Here is a 13,289-nt window from a genome sequence, read left to right as displayed (position 1 = left end):
TCATTTCTATTTCAAGCAGTAAATGTGGAGCTGACGATTGAAAAATGTACTAACTAAGGAAATAGTTAATTAGAAATTTACGAAAAATATAGTCCAGCAGGTGGGGCTAGAACCCACAACTTCTAAGCTCTGGTCAGCGAGGCCGACTTATACGGTGGTGTAATCGGAAACGCATCTAACCGGAGATTTGAAGTTGTGGGTTCGAGTCCCACCTGCTGGACTATATTTTTCGTAAATTTCTTATTAACTATTTCCCCAGTTAGTACATTTTTCAATCGTCAGCTCCACATTTACCGCTTGAAATAGAAATAAAAATAGCTTGACTTGCATTATAGTCATTAAAAATGAGAAGGATAATTAATTTCAGAATATAAACCGAAGATTGAAGTCACAAAATTAATAGAATAATAGTGAACCAATCTTAAACCATCAAAAACGAAAATCAAAATAAAATTGAGAGGAGAAAAGCATATCACATTTGATTGTAATTTATTCTTTCTTTCTTTTTTTTTTCTCCAAAACTTATTTTCTAATGATCAGCCAATACACTATATTTGTGTTCCTGAATCGCATCCGGCGAATAAAATTTCCATTTGGAACGAATCGTCACGCTCCCAGCAGCAATCTTACAAATCGCCTCGCTTCATGTCGACAGTAATGTGGCACATAAGTGTTCAAATGAGTCGCTACAAATTCCTGCGTCAAGTTCAACAGGTTGTTTTTCCAGAGTGTGGCTGCAATGGCAAGCCTCGTCGGCCACCAGCCGCCGCATGTCTGATCAGAACGGAACGAAACGAAACGCCACCGCGCCACTACTGTGTGTGCCCTAGCGCAGGCGGATCGGCATTCGGCATTTCGGTGACTCATGCGCTTTGGAATGCCAATCGACGATGTTTGCCTCGCAACCCGTTAGGCTGACACAGGCCGGTTCAGTCGACTGGAACCTAGAGCTATCGAAAAACAATACGTAAATGGTAACAATTAGATCACCACAGCTGAGCTGCTCCCGGATGGAGAAACTCGGCCTCGGAGTGTAACGCCAGATAACGAGGACGCACTTTGACTGACAGGTCAATCGGCTGCGCAACTCTTGATGACATGGTCGTGAAAAGCGCAATCACTGTAATTACTGCGTGGTCAAATTATTCGGAAACCGTTTTCTCTTATTTCACCACAATGCCAGGAAAACATGCGTGGATGGATTCGAGTTTTTTGTACTCTTCAAGTGGAAGGTTGGAATTCATTTCAATGGACCCCTGGTGGTAACAGGCTTGTGACGATTTGATTGTACGCTTTGTTGCCATTGAAGGGAATTTAATTCACGTAGTTTGTTATGGAGTGTAGGATGTAAGGATGTTTGTAAGTATGAGTGTAAACTACGGAAATAGTGATTTTAATTGGATGTAACGAAATGAAAAAGTAAAAAAAAATGTGTAGCTGAGCGAACGTTCAAAGTAACAAAAATTAGCCCATACCATGACCGTCCAAAGCCTGGCTGCAACTGTTTGTTGACTTTACAGATTATCATCTCGCCAAGGGGCACCCAATCCGGTCAGCTTTCAATCATCTGCGACCATATTTTGATAACTTTCCATAAACTCACCCGTACGGCAAAGTGGTCCCATTCGTCCCCTTGTCCGAATTCGCTTTCATTCAGGCCTAGTTTTTGTGGATAGACGCGTTCAATCAAAACATTTTGTTTCCCTAAGAGGGTCATGCACCTTGTACAACGGACCCGTGAGTTAGTGGCGTACAGTGTACACCTAGAAACGCCTGGCAGCTTATGTGGTGAGACCCCCGTTCTCTCTCTTTCACCCTCACAGGGGCGCGCGCACGTTTGCTATCGCTGCCAATTCAAAAAATCGTGCACTTGAACCAGAAAGCAAACCAACATCCAAAGATCATGCTCACGTATGAGCACTCGAGTCCGTTGTCGACGTACGCGGATTAAAAGTCTTCCATCTGCCTTATAAACATTATCTTCACTTCACAGCGTACTTTTAGCTCCCTTCTACCTCCCCCAAGTAAGCCAAGAAATTCGAAGCTGACCGCTCGCTTGCTGTCAAAAATATGAATATCTCAGAGGAGAGAGTGGTAAGATGGTCATTGTTAATAACAATTAACAATACTCGTCTACTTTTTTATTTTTTAGGTTCTTAGCAATTTTATTAAAAGCAACATCAAACGTTTTACCCTGCCTTCCTCAAAATACACTTTGCCGTACACACGCAACGAGCTAACGTCGAGAGGGTAAATATTTTCCAACCACCAGCACCGTCAACATCGTCACTGACTCGCGTGCGTTATTCGGGACCTAAAAGGCAGCTTAAATCGGAATCAAAACACATCACGGACGGCACTGCCGGTACCCGCATAACTGTCCCATACTGATTTTGGTCACTTTTGAGTTATCATCGGGAATCGACTTGATTGATATCATATTTTCTGGAAAAATATTAAATAATAAAATTAAATACTTTTGTATGGAAAAACATGGAAAAAATACCAAGCTGCTTTTGTCCCATACTGAAAGTACTCGCATTACAGTCCCACTGCATAGTGGTACAAACTGCAAACATATAATTTTGCTCCAGATTAGTGTATATCGGATTATTTTAGGCATGTAGAAGTATGTCATTTAATTAACTAGACTAATGTTGTTTTTCTGTAGTACAATCTACGTTGCCAATGATACTGCCGGTTGCTGGTTGAATTTATATGTGAAAAGACAAAATATGCGAGTGCTTTTCAAATGTACCCGCATATTTTGTCCCATTTTGTCTTTTTTTTTCAAGTTATATAACGTAAAATCAATTCCATCCATGTTTTATTGTTCTCAACGATATTAAATCGCCGTTTACACACACAGCCGTCCGGCAGAGAAAATGTTCGAAAAATGTAGTTGAAATGCTCAAAATCTTTGTTGTCAATAGAAGACTTAGGGCTGCATTTCAACCTATATTTTTTGCGAACTTTTGAACATCATTTATAACAAATTAAAATTTCACTTATAAAAAACCTAAATTAATCCACCTAGCGGTCAGACCCAGTCTATCTCATTCAAACTTTTATTTGTAAAAATAGATCTACATGAACGCTTCAATCCAATAAATGTATATTCACTCTTTAGGTTCTAAAATATTGATGTTGCAATCTATACATATAAAAATGCAGTCCGGTCTGTCTGTCTGTCTGATCCATATAGGCTCGAAAACTACCGAACCGATCGACGTCAAAATTTGTATGTAGGGGTTTTTGGTGCCGATAAAGGTTCTGGAAGGGAGGAGTCCCATACAAATGAAACATAAATTTCTGCACAACTCAAGAACAAACCAAGCAAATAACACCGAATTTGGCATGTGGATGTTTTAAGGGGTAACAAATATGTCCATAATCCATAGTTGGACGCCCTTCTTTTTTCTGGAAGCTAGGGGTTCCATACAAATGAAACACAAATTTCTGCACATCTCGAGAGCTAACCAACTAAATGGAACCAAATTTGGCAGGTGAATGTTTTTAGAGGTAACAAATATGTTCCATAATCGAACTCAGGCAACATTTTGGATAGTAAGATGGGAACTTCCGGTTCCTGGAAAACAGCCAAAAATAGCCGATTTTCACCCAATATAACAATATCCAGATCTAAAATGATACATAAGAGCTAAAATCGACCACAGATACCATTTTGAATTCTAAGATGGCGACTTCCGTTATTGGGTGTTATTCGATAATTATCGGCTGTTTCCAGGAACTTGTTCTTCCAAAAGAGGGAAGGGAGTCGAACCATTATGGACAAATTTGTTACCTCTAATAACATTCAAGCAGAATGACGCTCAGAGGCCAGAAATTATCAAAAATACTATTGTAAAATCAAAGATGGCGACTTCCGGTTGGTGAAAAATAGCCTAAAATAACTAAATACTATCCAATATGAGTATCTCTGGAACCAGAATGATGCAATGAACCAACAATTGACCTCAGGCACCATTTTGAATTGCTAAATGCCAGGAAACAGTCGAAAATGACCGAATAATACTCAATATGGATATTTCCGTAATCGAGATGATGCATAGAAACCAAATATTGACCCTGGACACCAAAATAACTAAATACCTCCCAATATGGGTATTTCCGGGGTCAGATTGATGCCAGAAAATCTGCTGAAAATGACCGAATACCACCCAATATGAATATAATCAGAATTAAGGTGATGTACAGAAGCCAAAAGTCTAGGAAGTTGTTATTTCGATAAAACCAATCATTTCAAACGATTTGTTATTTGACTTTGATCATATCCTATGGCCGATTCGTCGTGCATTTGCAGACTTTGAACACATCGCAAGGAATCAATGAATTTGGAACGTTCAAATAGTACGATACCACATTTAAATTATGTTGTGGCCAAATATAACGATCAAAGCAGGTATAGTTTTAAATAGTCTTTGAATTTCTTCTCTTTCCATAACTTTTGAGCCACATATCAAATTGTTATGAAGTTTGTTATTTGTAAGTTCGAGAGATGACTCGTTCGTATGACACTAGTTATGTTCAAATAAGTCATGTAATCTTTGAGATAATAGACTTTCGTTGTTTTATTAACAATTTAATACATAACGGTGGCTTAATTTCGATTATAATCAAATGAAATGGGAACGTTTAGGGCAACCAAACTTTAAAACCAAGTGTTCAATCAGATTTCATCAGTTAACCCTTAACTAGCCCGCTTATCTGATAATAATGTTGATCAAATCGGTTGTGTAGTTTCTGAGATAATGAAGTTTCGTGATTTTCACATTTCGATACATTACAGACGAAGTTACAGTTCGATTACAGTAAAATTCAGTAGGGTGTTATGAGGCAGCTAGACTTATTAAGTGAACTAATTTTGTGAAAATCGGGTCAGCCATCTCTGAGAAAAGTGAGTGAGTCCAAGTAGTCTTCGGAATATGTTCCTTTTTATAGCTGGATTTCACATTTTTGAACATAACAGGCAAAGTAATAGTCCGATTGCAAAAAAAATCAATAGGGTCTTATGGGGCAACTAGACCATCCATTTGAAGCTGATTTTAAAAAAAATCGGTCCAGCCATCTCTGAGAAACATGAGTGAGATTAAATAGTCTTCAGAACGCGTTTCTTCTCATAACTTTTGAACCGCAACTTCAATCTTTATAAAATTCAAAAGTTAGTGGTTTTTTGGGTATCCTGTTCATTTGAAATCAATTTTGTCCAAATCAATTGTGTAGTTTCTGAGATAGTGATGTTTCATGATTTTTACATTTTGATATATAACCTCTAAACTATAAATCCTATTACAATAAAATTGAATAGGGTCTTATGGGACAACAAGACCTTTCATTTGCAATTAATTTCATGAAAATCGGTCCAGCCATCTCTGAGAAAAGTGAGTGAGAATAAAAATCTGCACATACACACACACACACACACACACACACACACATACAGAAAATGCTCAGCTCGTCGAGCTGAGCCGAGTGATATATGCCATTCGGCCCTTTGGAGCACTTTTATACTTTCGGTTTTGCAAGTGATTGCTATTCCTTTCTAGGAGAAAGGCAAAAAGAGTCACCTCTTATTTCTTTTCAGCGTTTCATATCATCAGAATATAATAAAACATAAGGATTACCCACTTACAATTGACTGAAAAATACCACTAATATATAAAATTTTAAGAAGTGATTTCAAGAGCTAGCCTAGATAGTGGCCGGTTAACCACAACTTAACCCAGTTCCGGAGATTTATTTCAATTCCCTTCTTATCACTCCGCAAAATCAATGTTTGAATGTCAAATTCATCGAATAATTGCTGAAGTCATTCTAGGGAGCTTGTACATTGTAAAATGGTGGTTCTAATTTTTTCGAATTGCAATTAGCTTCGGAGGGCGCGGAAATAGAGAAAATACGTGATTATCATACCAAATTATTCATGGAAACTGGAAAAAATTCATCTATGCTCGTCTGCAAACAGGTAGAATCTACTATAAACAGGTTCGAATATCTTTTCAAATTAAATTTTATCTGGTTGGTTTGTTTTTGTGGTTTTAGCGCGGATTCCGCGGATTGCCCAGTTTTTTTTTCACGCGGCATGTTTTTTATTGATTTTTTATTACTGAAAATCGTTTATTGACAGTGTCAGTTTAGTTACTTCACCAAATTACCGAATTCCTACGAACACTAGTGTTGGTATTCAGGAGCCATCATAAAATTACCTGATCGAATTATTATTCGAATCAATTGAACGATTTTCATCAAACAAGTTCAGATGGGGCGATATGCGCCATGAGAAGCACGAATTCACAAAACATAACGCTTGCAGTGCAAACAATATAATTCCAATTTCTGTTATTGTATACTATACAACATTTTCGAGTTTTAGATTTTTCATAGATCATTCTAAAAAAACAGATGACCAAAAGGGATTTTCAACGACAAAACTACCGAAAAAATAATATAATAACAAGGTATGTCAGACATATTGGGAAGGTGTAATGGAATTCTGGCAAGCTGAAAAAGGGTGTCAAACAGAAGACACATTTTATAGTCAATCAAGTGTGAATGTAATTGATAGAAAAATGGCGTTGAACAAGGCTAACTGATAATACGTGCCCCGAAGGCTATCCGTTAAAGTCATTGATTTATAAGTGATTTTAGGGGCCAAACTTGTTAAAAAGTGTAAAGTTGTGATCTGTGATGCTTCGTCTAAGTGAGAAAAGTGAAGGTTTTGTGAAAAACACAGTGTTTCTTGAGTGGAAGTTATAATTTATCCACGAAATCAAATTGAAAATTGTAAGGCAAGTTAGGTTGCGTGAGTGTGAGTGCCAACTTCGTGCGTCGCGCTAACTAGCGGTTCATTATTAACGTGCGAAAATGGAGTGCATGGTGGTGTGATCGAAGAGAATTGCACTACCTGAAGAGCGGAGAGAGTAGCGTTGCGCTGTGCTAGTCGGCGTTTGTTTCGCTGGCATAGGCATAACCAAAATAAAACAGATGAGTATATGTTTTTTTTTGTATCAAGAATGCATAGGCTCTGTGTGTAGTGGTTTTTAGCGGGCTTTGGACTTTGGCAGAAGTGTGAATGTGTGATCTGTTGGGTGCACGAGGTGTGGTAGCTTTTCGGCTGCGAGTAGTTTTTTTTTTTTTTGTTTGCAAACCAGATTGTGCGATGATGTTTTACTGTTTTACTTTTTTCTCCCACAAGGAAAAGCACTAAGAATTGTCAGGTGAGTTAACTTATCAATGGGCTCGATACGACAAACATGATTTGCGTTTGGTATTATATTTATTTTCCTAAATGGTCCGCGTTCGAATATGGTCCACATCATGTGATGATCCACCGATTACCACGTAGTTGCCAGTTTGCGGAACGACGTAGCACGCCGTTTTGATTGTGCTCGTCATGAATGTTTAACTGTTACAGTTTTGAATGTCCAAATTGAAAACAGAGTGCAATTAAGGTGTTTTTCTGGAGCCTTTTTCTCGTGTAGTTTTGTGTAATAGTATTGTTTATTAGAATTTATGGTGGAATAGATTAATTGATATGTATTCACTGATATTTCGTGTGCAATGAATTTTTGAACGCACTGACTCTCGCATGACAGGTAATAGAAAACTCAATAAAGTTGAGTTTGACATCTGATGACTATTTAGTCAGCCTGAAATAATCATGATTGGTTTGGTCTTATCAATAATTTTAAGACTTTGGATTAGTATGTACATCTACACCTGATGTTTGCACTTAATGTTTTAGATACACCAAGCTTTGCCATTTTTCTATCTTTCCAACAGGATCACACCCAAGGTAATGAGTAGCTCAACTTAGTAATGAGCCAACATGACGCATAGTATGCCTCGAATCCGTCATCTACCACGTTTTTGCACGGTCAGGCTTCAAGTAGGGTTCTATCAGCCAAACATGTGTTCACCTCGAAAGCAATGGTTGTGGATTATACATGAAATCTTATGCTTCACTTTTTCGATTTTTCTAGCTTTTGGGCTGCTTATGTTTTGTATACTATGTTCCAATAATGACAAGGTCGGCATTTTGTTAACAAACTTAAGACTATATTAGCTCGATGGATGGTCAATATGGAAATTTTCATTTTTAAATTATTAAGGCTTTGTATGCATGAAACTTTGCCAATTTTTCTATTTAATAGGCAACATTCGCATCGACAACTAAGAGAGAATCGGCGTGAAATGTCGTAGTGTTTCGATGTAAACCGCGTTTCCGGCTCGGGAGAATTTTACTTATATTAACGTTTTCGGAATATAATGATTTCGAGGGGTATACCCAGATACTTGTTCATGTCTCACTGTGACTGTTCAACCGAAGATTTCGTCCGGTCGATAAATATCGCGATTAACGAAAACGCGATGTATACCTTCCCAAGAATCGCGACGGCCGACGTGTGTTCGTTTCTTCTCGGGATTGGGATTGACTCGGGATCGACAAATAGCTGATTGCTACGAGTAGCATGGGCTACATCGCGTGCGTCGTACGCAGAGGATCGCGACGTTTGGCTAGAAATATACTCATGGTTATTTTCGTAATAAGCGTTTTTCGCGGTATCTTATCGTTTTCTTAGAGCAGACAAAGTATATACGAGAAACGTCGTTGGTCGATCTGTTAGGTAGAAAATGTCCGGTTGACCGAACCCCTAGAGACTCCTCGTCGGTACCTCCATGAGGTCGAATTATCTACATATAGATCAACAACGCGCAACTGGTTTCGGTGTAAAGAGGATCACCTTACGAGGAGATATCATGTTATTTGAAGTTGTCCCAATTTGATCAAAGGTCCAGTATCCTTGCGTACGATTTATTGTTGCGGTGTTACATTGTCAAACTGAATGACTTCGAATCGCATTATGAATATCGTGACGGATATAATGAACTTGTTCGCGCGATACTTGTTCTAAAGAACCCGACACTCGAAATCAGCGCATCGTTTACCAAAACGAACCCTGCTGTGTACCTTGCCCTTTCTCCAACATCCCAGTGATTTCTCGTGGAAGTGCAGAGGTGTTCTCGGCTTCCAATAAGCGAGTATCACGTCAACATTTTCCTATACAAATTCCTTCTTTGACCTGCATTCGGATGCGGCCGGCGCTGGTATTGCCTAATATAAAGATTAAGGTCACCGGTTTTTACACATTGAGGATGCATGTTGGTCCCAAGCATCATCTGTTGGTTCTCTGTGTAATTACAGCTGATCTGGCAATAACGGAGTAGCAACCGCGGGCGGTCAATCGTGCTCATGCTCACTATACAACATTTTCGAGTTTTGTTAGCATTTATGTGTAGACAGAGTTGAAACTATGCGAAAACAATTTGAATTTTCAAAAGAATAAAACAGTTCATTTTGAAAGGTTGAGGATTGTTTATTATCATCGATTTAATGATAAATCAAATTGGCACTAATAAAAAATATTGTCAATCTAGTTGCACTGCGCATAGCAGCACATTCGCGCATGCGCTGGTCAACAATTGTCAAAACTTTTGTGAAACGTAGTGTTGTTTTGATTTTGCATCGCTCCGGAAAAACCTTCTAAGATGCTCTAGATCCGAGAAAAACCGAATTAAAGACTTTCCAGGTGATTCCGGATCATTATGCTTGTATGGTTATCTAAAAAAGGGCAGCGTATTTTACCTCTTCATTGTGGCGCTGCTGACCCTTTGTTGAGGGGCGTTTTGTACACGCATTGGCGCATTTTGCCCAATGGAACTGAAAACAAAATTCCGATGACCTTTTTTAAATTCACGATCACGACGTATTTCAATGATTTTTAAGACTGAATAAACGTATTTGTTAGAAAACGGGCTTATCTTCAATCTCGTGTATTTTGCGAATTACAATCTGCATTGACGAGTTCCTAATGCAGCAATCTTTTTACCGTGGTCATATTGCCCCCAGTTCCCCTACAATTTGAAAATTAGTTGGAAACAGGCTTGTAAATGGTTACGGTAGACATTAGTTCACAACGATAATTGGCTTCTTTTGATTCTGACATTGGCAAGGCTCGCTGTCTAAATAGATTCTGAACATACATATCAAATGAGTGCTTGCCACCATAACGTTATTCCTTCAGCTTATTTCAACATTGTGTTTTTAGGAATAGGTATAAGTACTTTATTGATCTTGTAAAAATATTTCTCAACCAAAATAAAATACCATGCCGGAGGCAGGGAGATTGCGGGTTCAAGTCCCGTCGGGATGCGGTATTTTTTTCCAAATTTGTATCATATTTCCAGCTCGCTTATTTTTCGCTTTCCCTACTGCACACATTATCTGCTTAATGAACTTGAATGTTAACGGGTGTAAACCGTTGTTCAAAAAATAGAAATTTAATTCGCAAAATAGAATCTATAAAAATAAAAACAAGTTGCTGTCTGTATTTCACGATTAAAACTCAATAACGGATCAGCGGACTTTTAGGACCAGGGAAGGTTATTATGATGACCCAGGACATACAAATGAAACACAAATTTCTGCATAACTCAAGAAATAATTAAGCAAATGAAATCATATTTGACATGTGAAGGTTTTAGGACGTTTTTTCCTTCATCGTTTTTTTTTTATAATTCTACTAGAAATGAACATTACGTACGTTGTGTGCGGAGATTTTGGAAAGTACTTAAATCGCTTTTAGGCAGGCTTTGGTAAAATCAGTATAAATGTATATATCTATAAATGCGAATGTCTGTATGTCTGTCTGTCTGTCTGTTTGTCTGTTCCCTATAGGCTCAAAAACTACTGAACCGGTTACCGTGAAAATTTGTACATTGGGGTTTTCGAGCATGGAGAGTAACACTAAAATATTAGTTTTGCTCTATCTCATAAGCGTAGGCAAGGGGACGTAGATTGGTGGTTTATGCCCCTAAAAACATCCTCCCCAATAACCGTGCAAACTTACACTCTATGTATGTTTTTAGTCTGAGATGTACTTTTGCAAAGTTACTGTATGATGTTAGACCTCCTTCATCGCAGAACGTTGTAAAGATAAGGCGGGAAGGGGGTGTTAGCGTTGTTAACCTTTGATGATTTTAAATCTGCTGAATCGATCAGCAATAATTCCGGTATTAGAGTCTGTAGCTGTTGTATTTCAACGACTTTGAATTTCATACATTCCATTAGCGTGGCAAGGGGGGGGGGAGAAGAAATTAACTATTTGTAAGCTCCTTAACACCTAACTTGCTCACCGTGGCAATTCCGATTGGTGGGTGTGTTTCTTTAACATTGATTATTTCTATATCCCAGTGACGTAGTAAGGGGGGGTATACTAACTTTATTATTTGTAAATTATTGAAATGAACATCGTGAAAATTTATATACAGATGGTTTCGAATATGAGACGTGGTTCTGAGACACTCTGTCATCTGAGACTTTGTAATATTTCAGTGGCGTGCTTAGGGGAAAGAGAGGGGGGTAGATGAATGTCGTCAATCTTTATTAATTTTTAAACCGCTCATCCGATTGTTATTTAATTTGGTAATCACAGGCCGTAAAGTAGCGTATATGTTCCAAAAACTTAAAATTATGTTTATCTGATACAGGAAGGGATAAAGTGGATATGAGGGGGTAGCAACTACAAATTTGTTCATTGTAAACTTTTAAACGCCAAACATGAACACTTCTAAACACCAAGGATGATCATTGTGTTGTTCTCTACAAATACGAATCCCCTGATATTGACTTTTCTGTATCTCGGTGGCGTGGTTGAAGGAATTTGGTTGGATGTGGTTATTGCAACCACCTTCATTATCGTCTAATAGTTCATCAATTTGAATTTTTCGTATTGCAAAGCAGAGATCGTTAATGTTCATCATCATTTAATTTGCAGGGTGTTTCAAGTTTCAAGGGTGTTTTCATGATGTTGGGTTCCATCAAATTATCTTCGGTTTCGCAACAGTGGATTGGGAAACTACTTACGCCTCCATCGATATGCAGCAAAGTTGTAATGTCATGGCGGGAACTATTGAGCTATTAAAAATGTCGAGACATGTTTTGAACTCAGATTTCGACCAATTAGAACTGAAAAAAGGCCAATGAGAGTATTTTCGAAACCGAGGTAATATCTAGAGGCCGGAAATCGACCCAAGATGTCAAGATGCCATTCTCCGGTTTCTGGAAAACGTTTCATGATGGCCCAATACCACCCAATATAAATATTTCTTAAGCCAGAACAGTGGTGACATCCGGTTTCAGAAAATTATCAAAAACTGACTATTATGGTTTGTCATGAAACCAAAATAATACCCAGAGATCGAAACGGTTACAGACACCATTTTGAAATTCATAGAGTCGATTTCCAGTTTACAACAAAAACGGCCGGGAACGACCGAATACCACCCAAAATGGGTATTTTTGGGATCGAGATAATGTCCAGAGACCTGAAATCAACTCTAGATACTATTTTTAAATCCAAGATGGTGACTTCCCGTTTTTAAAAATGTTCAAATACCACCCAAAATTGGCATTTCTGTAATCGAGATGATAGACCATGAATCGTCCCAGACGCCATTTTTAAGTTTTGAGTGGCAACTTCCGGTTGTTGAAAAACGGTTAAAAATGTGATTCCATAACCGAGATGATGCCAGAGACCGGAAATCATATGTATACGCAATTTAGATATACAAGCCGGCGTGGCTTCCGGTTATCGAAAAGACCAATTACCACACAGTATGGTTATTTTTGTAGTTAAATAATAGCCAGTTGCCGAACATCGACTCCATAGACCATTCTGAAATCCACGATGACTACTTCCGGTTTCCTCAAAATAAGCTATATTGACCGAGCACAACCCAATATGGGTATTTACGGAATCGAAATGATGCCAAGGGACCAGGAATCAACTCAAGACGTTCTTTTGAAAACCAAGATGGTGACTTCCGGTTGCCAGAAATCGAAAAGATCGTCATAAGCAAAAAATCGACCCCTGACGACATTTTTCAATCCGCAGTGACAACTTAAAATCTGGAATCGGAAATCAAATCAAGGCACCTTTTTCAAATCCATCGGTATTTATTGGTTGTTTTTGACGCCAAATCCAAGGTGGCAATTTCCGGTTACTAGATAACAGCCAACAATAATTAGCGGCAGTTATTGACATAACGTGTTGATACAAGATAATCCATCATAATCTTATCGACTATCATTCAAAGAATAATTGAAAAGGAGCAGTTTACTTCGAATTTATCCCTTGCGATCGTTCTAACATGCAATAATGCAAGCTATGTAACAAACAGTCATAATAAGTTATACGGCAGATTTG

Source organism: Wyeomyia smithii, chromosome 3, assembly GCF_029784165.1.
Source record: "Wyeomyia smithii strain HCP4-BCI-WySm-NY-G18 chromosome 3, ASM2978416v1, whole genome shotgun sequence".
Classification (NCBI taxonomy): Eukaryota; Metazoa; Arthropoda; class Insecta; order Diptera; family Culicidae; genus Wyeomyia; species Wyeomyia smithii.
The sequence above is the reverse complement of the archived record's forward strand: the minus strand, read 5'-3'. Positions refer to the sequence as shown.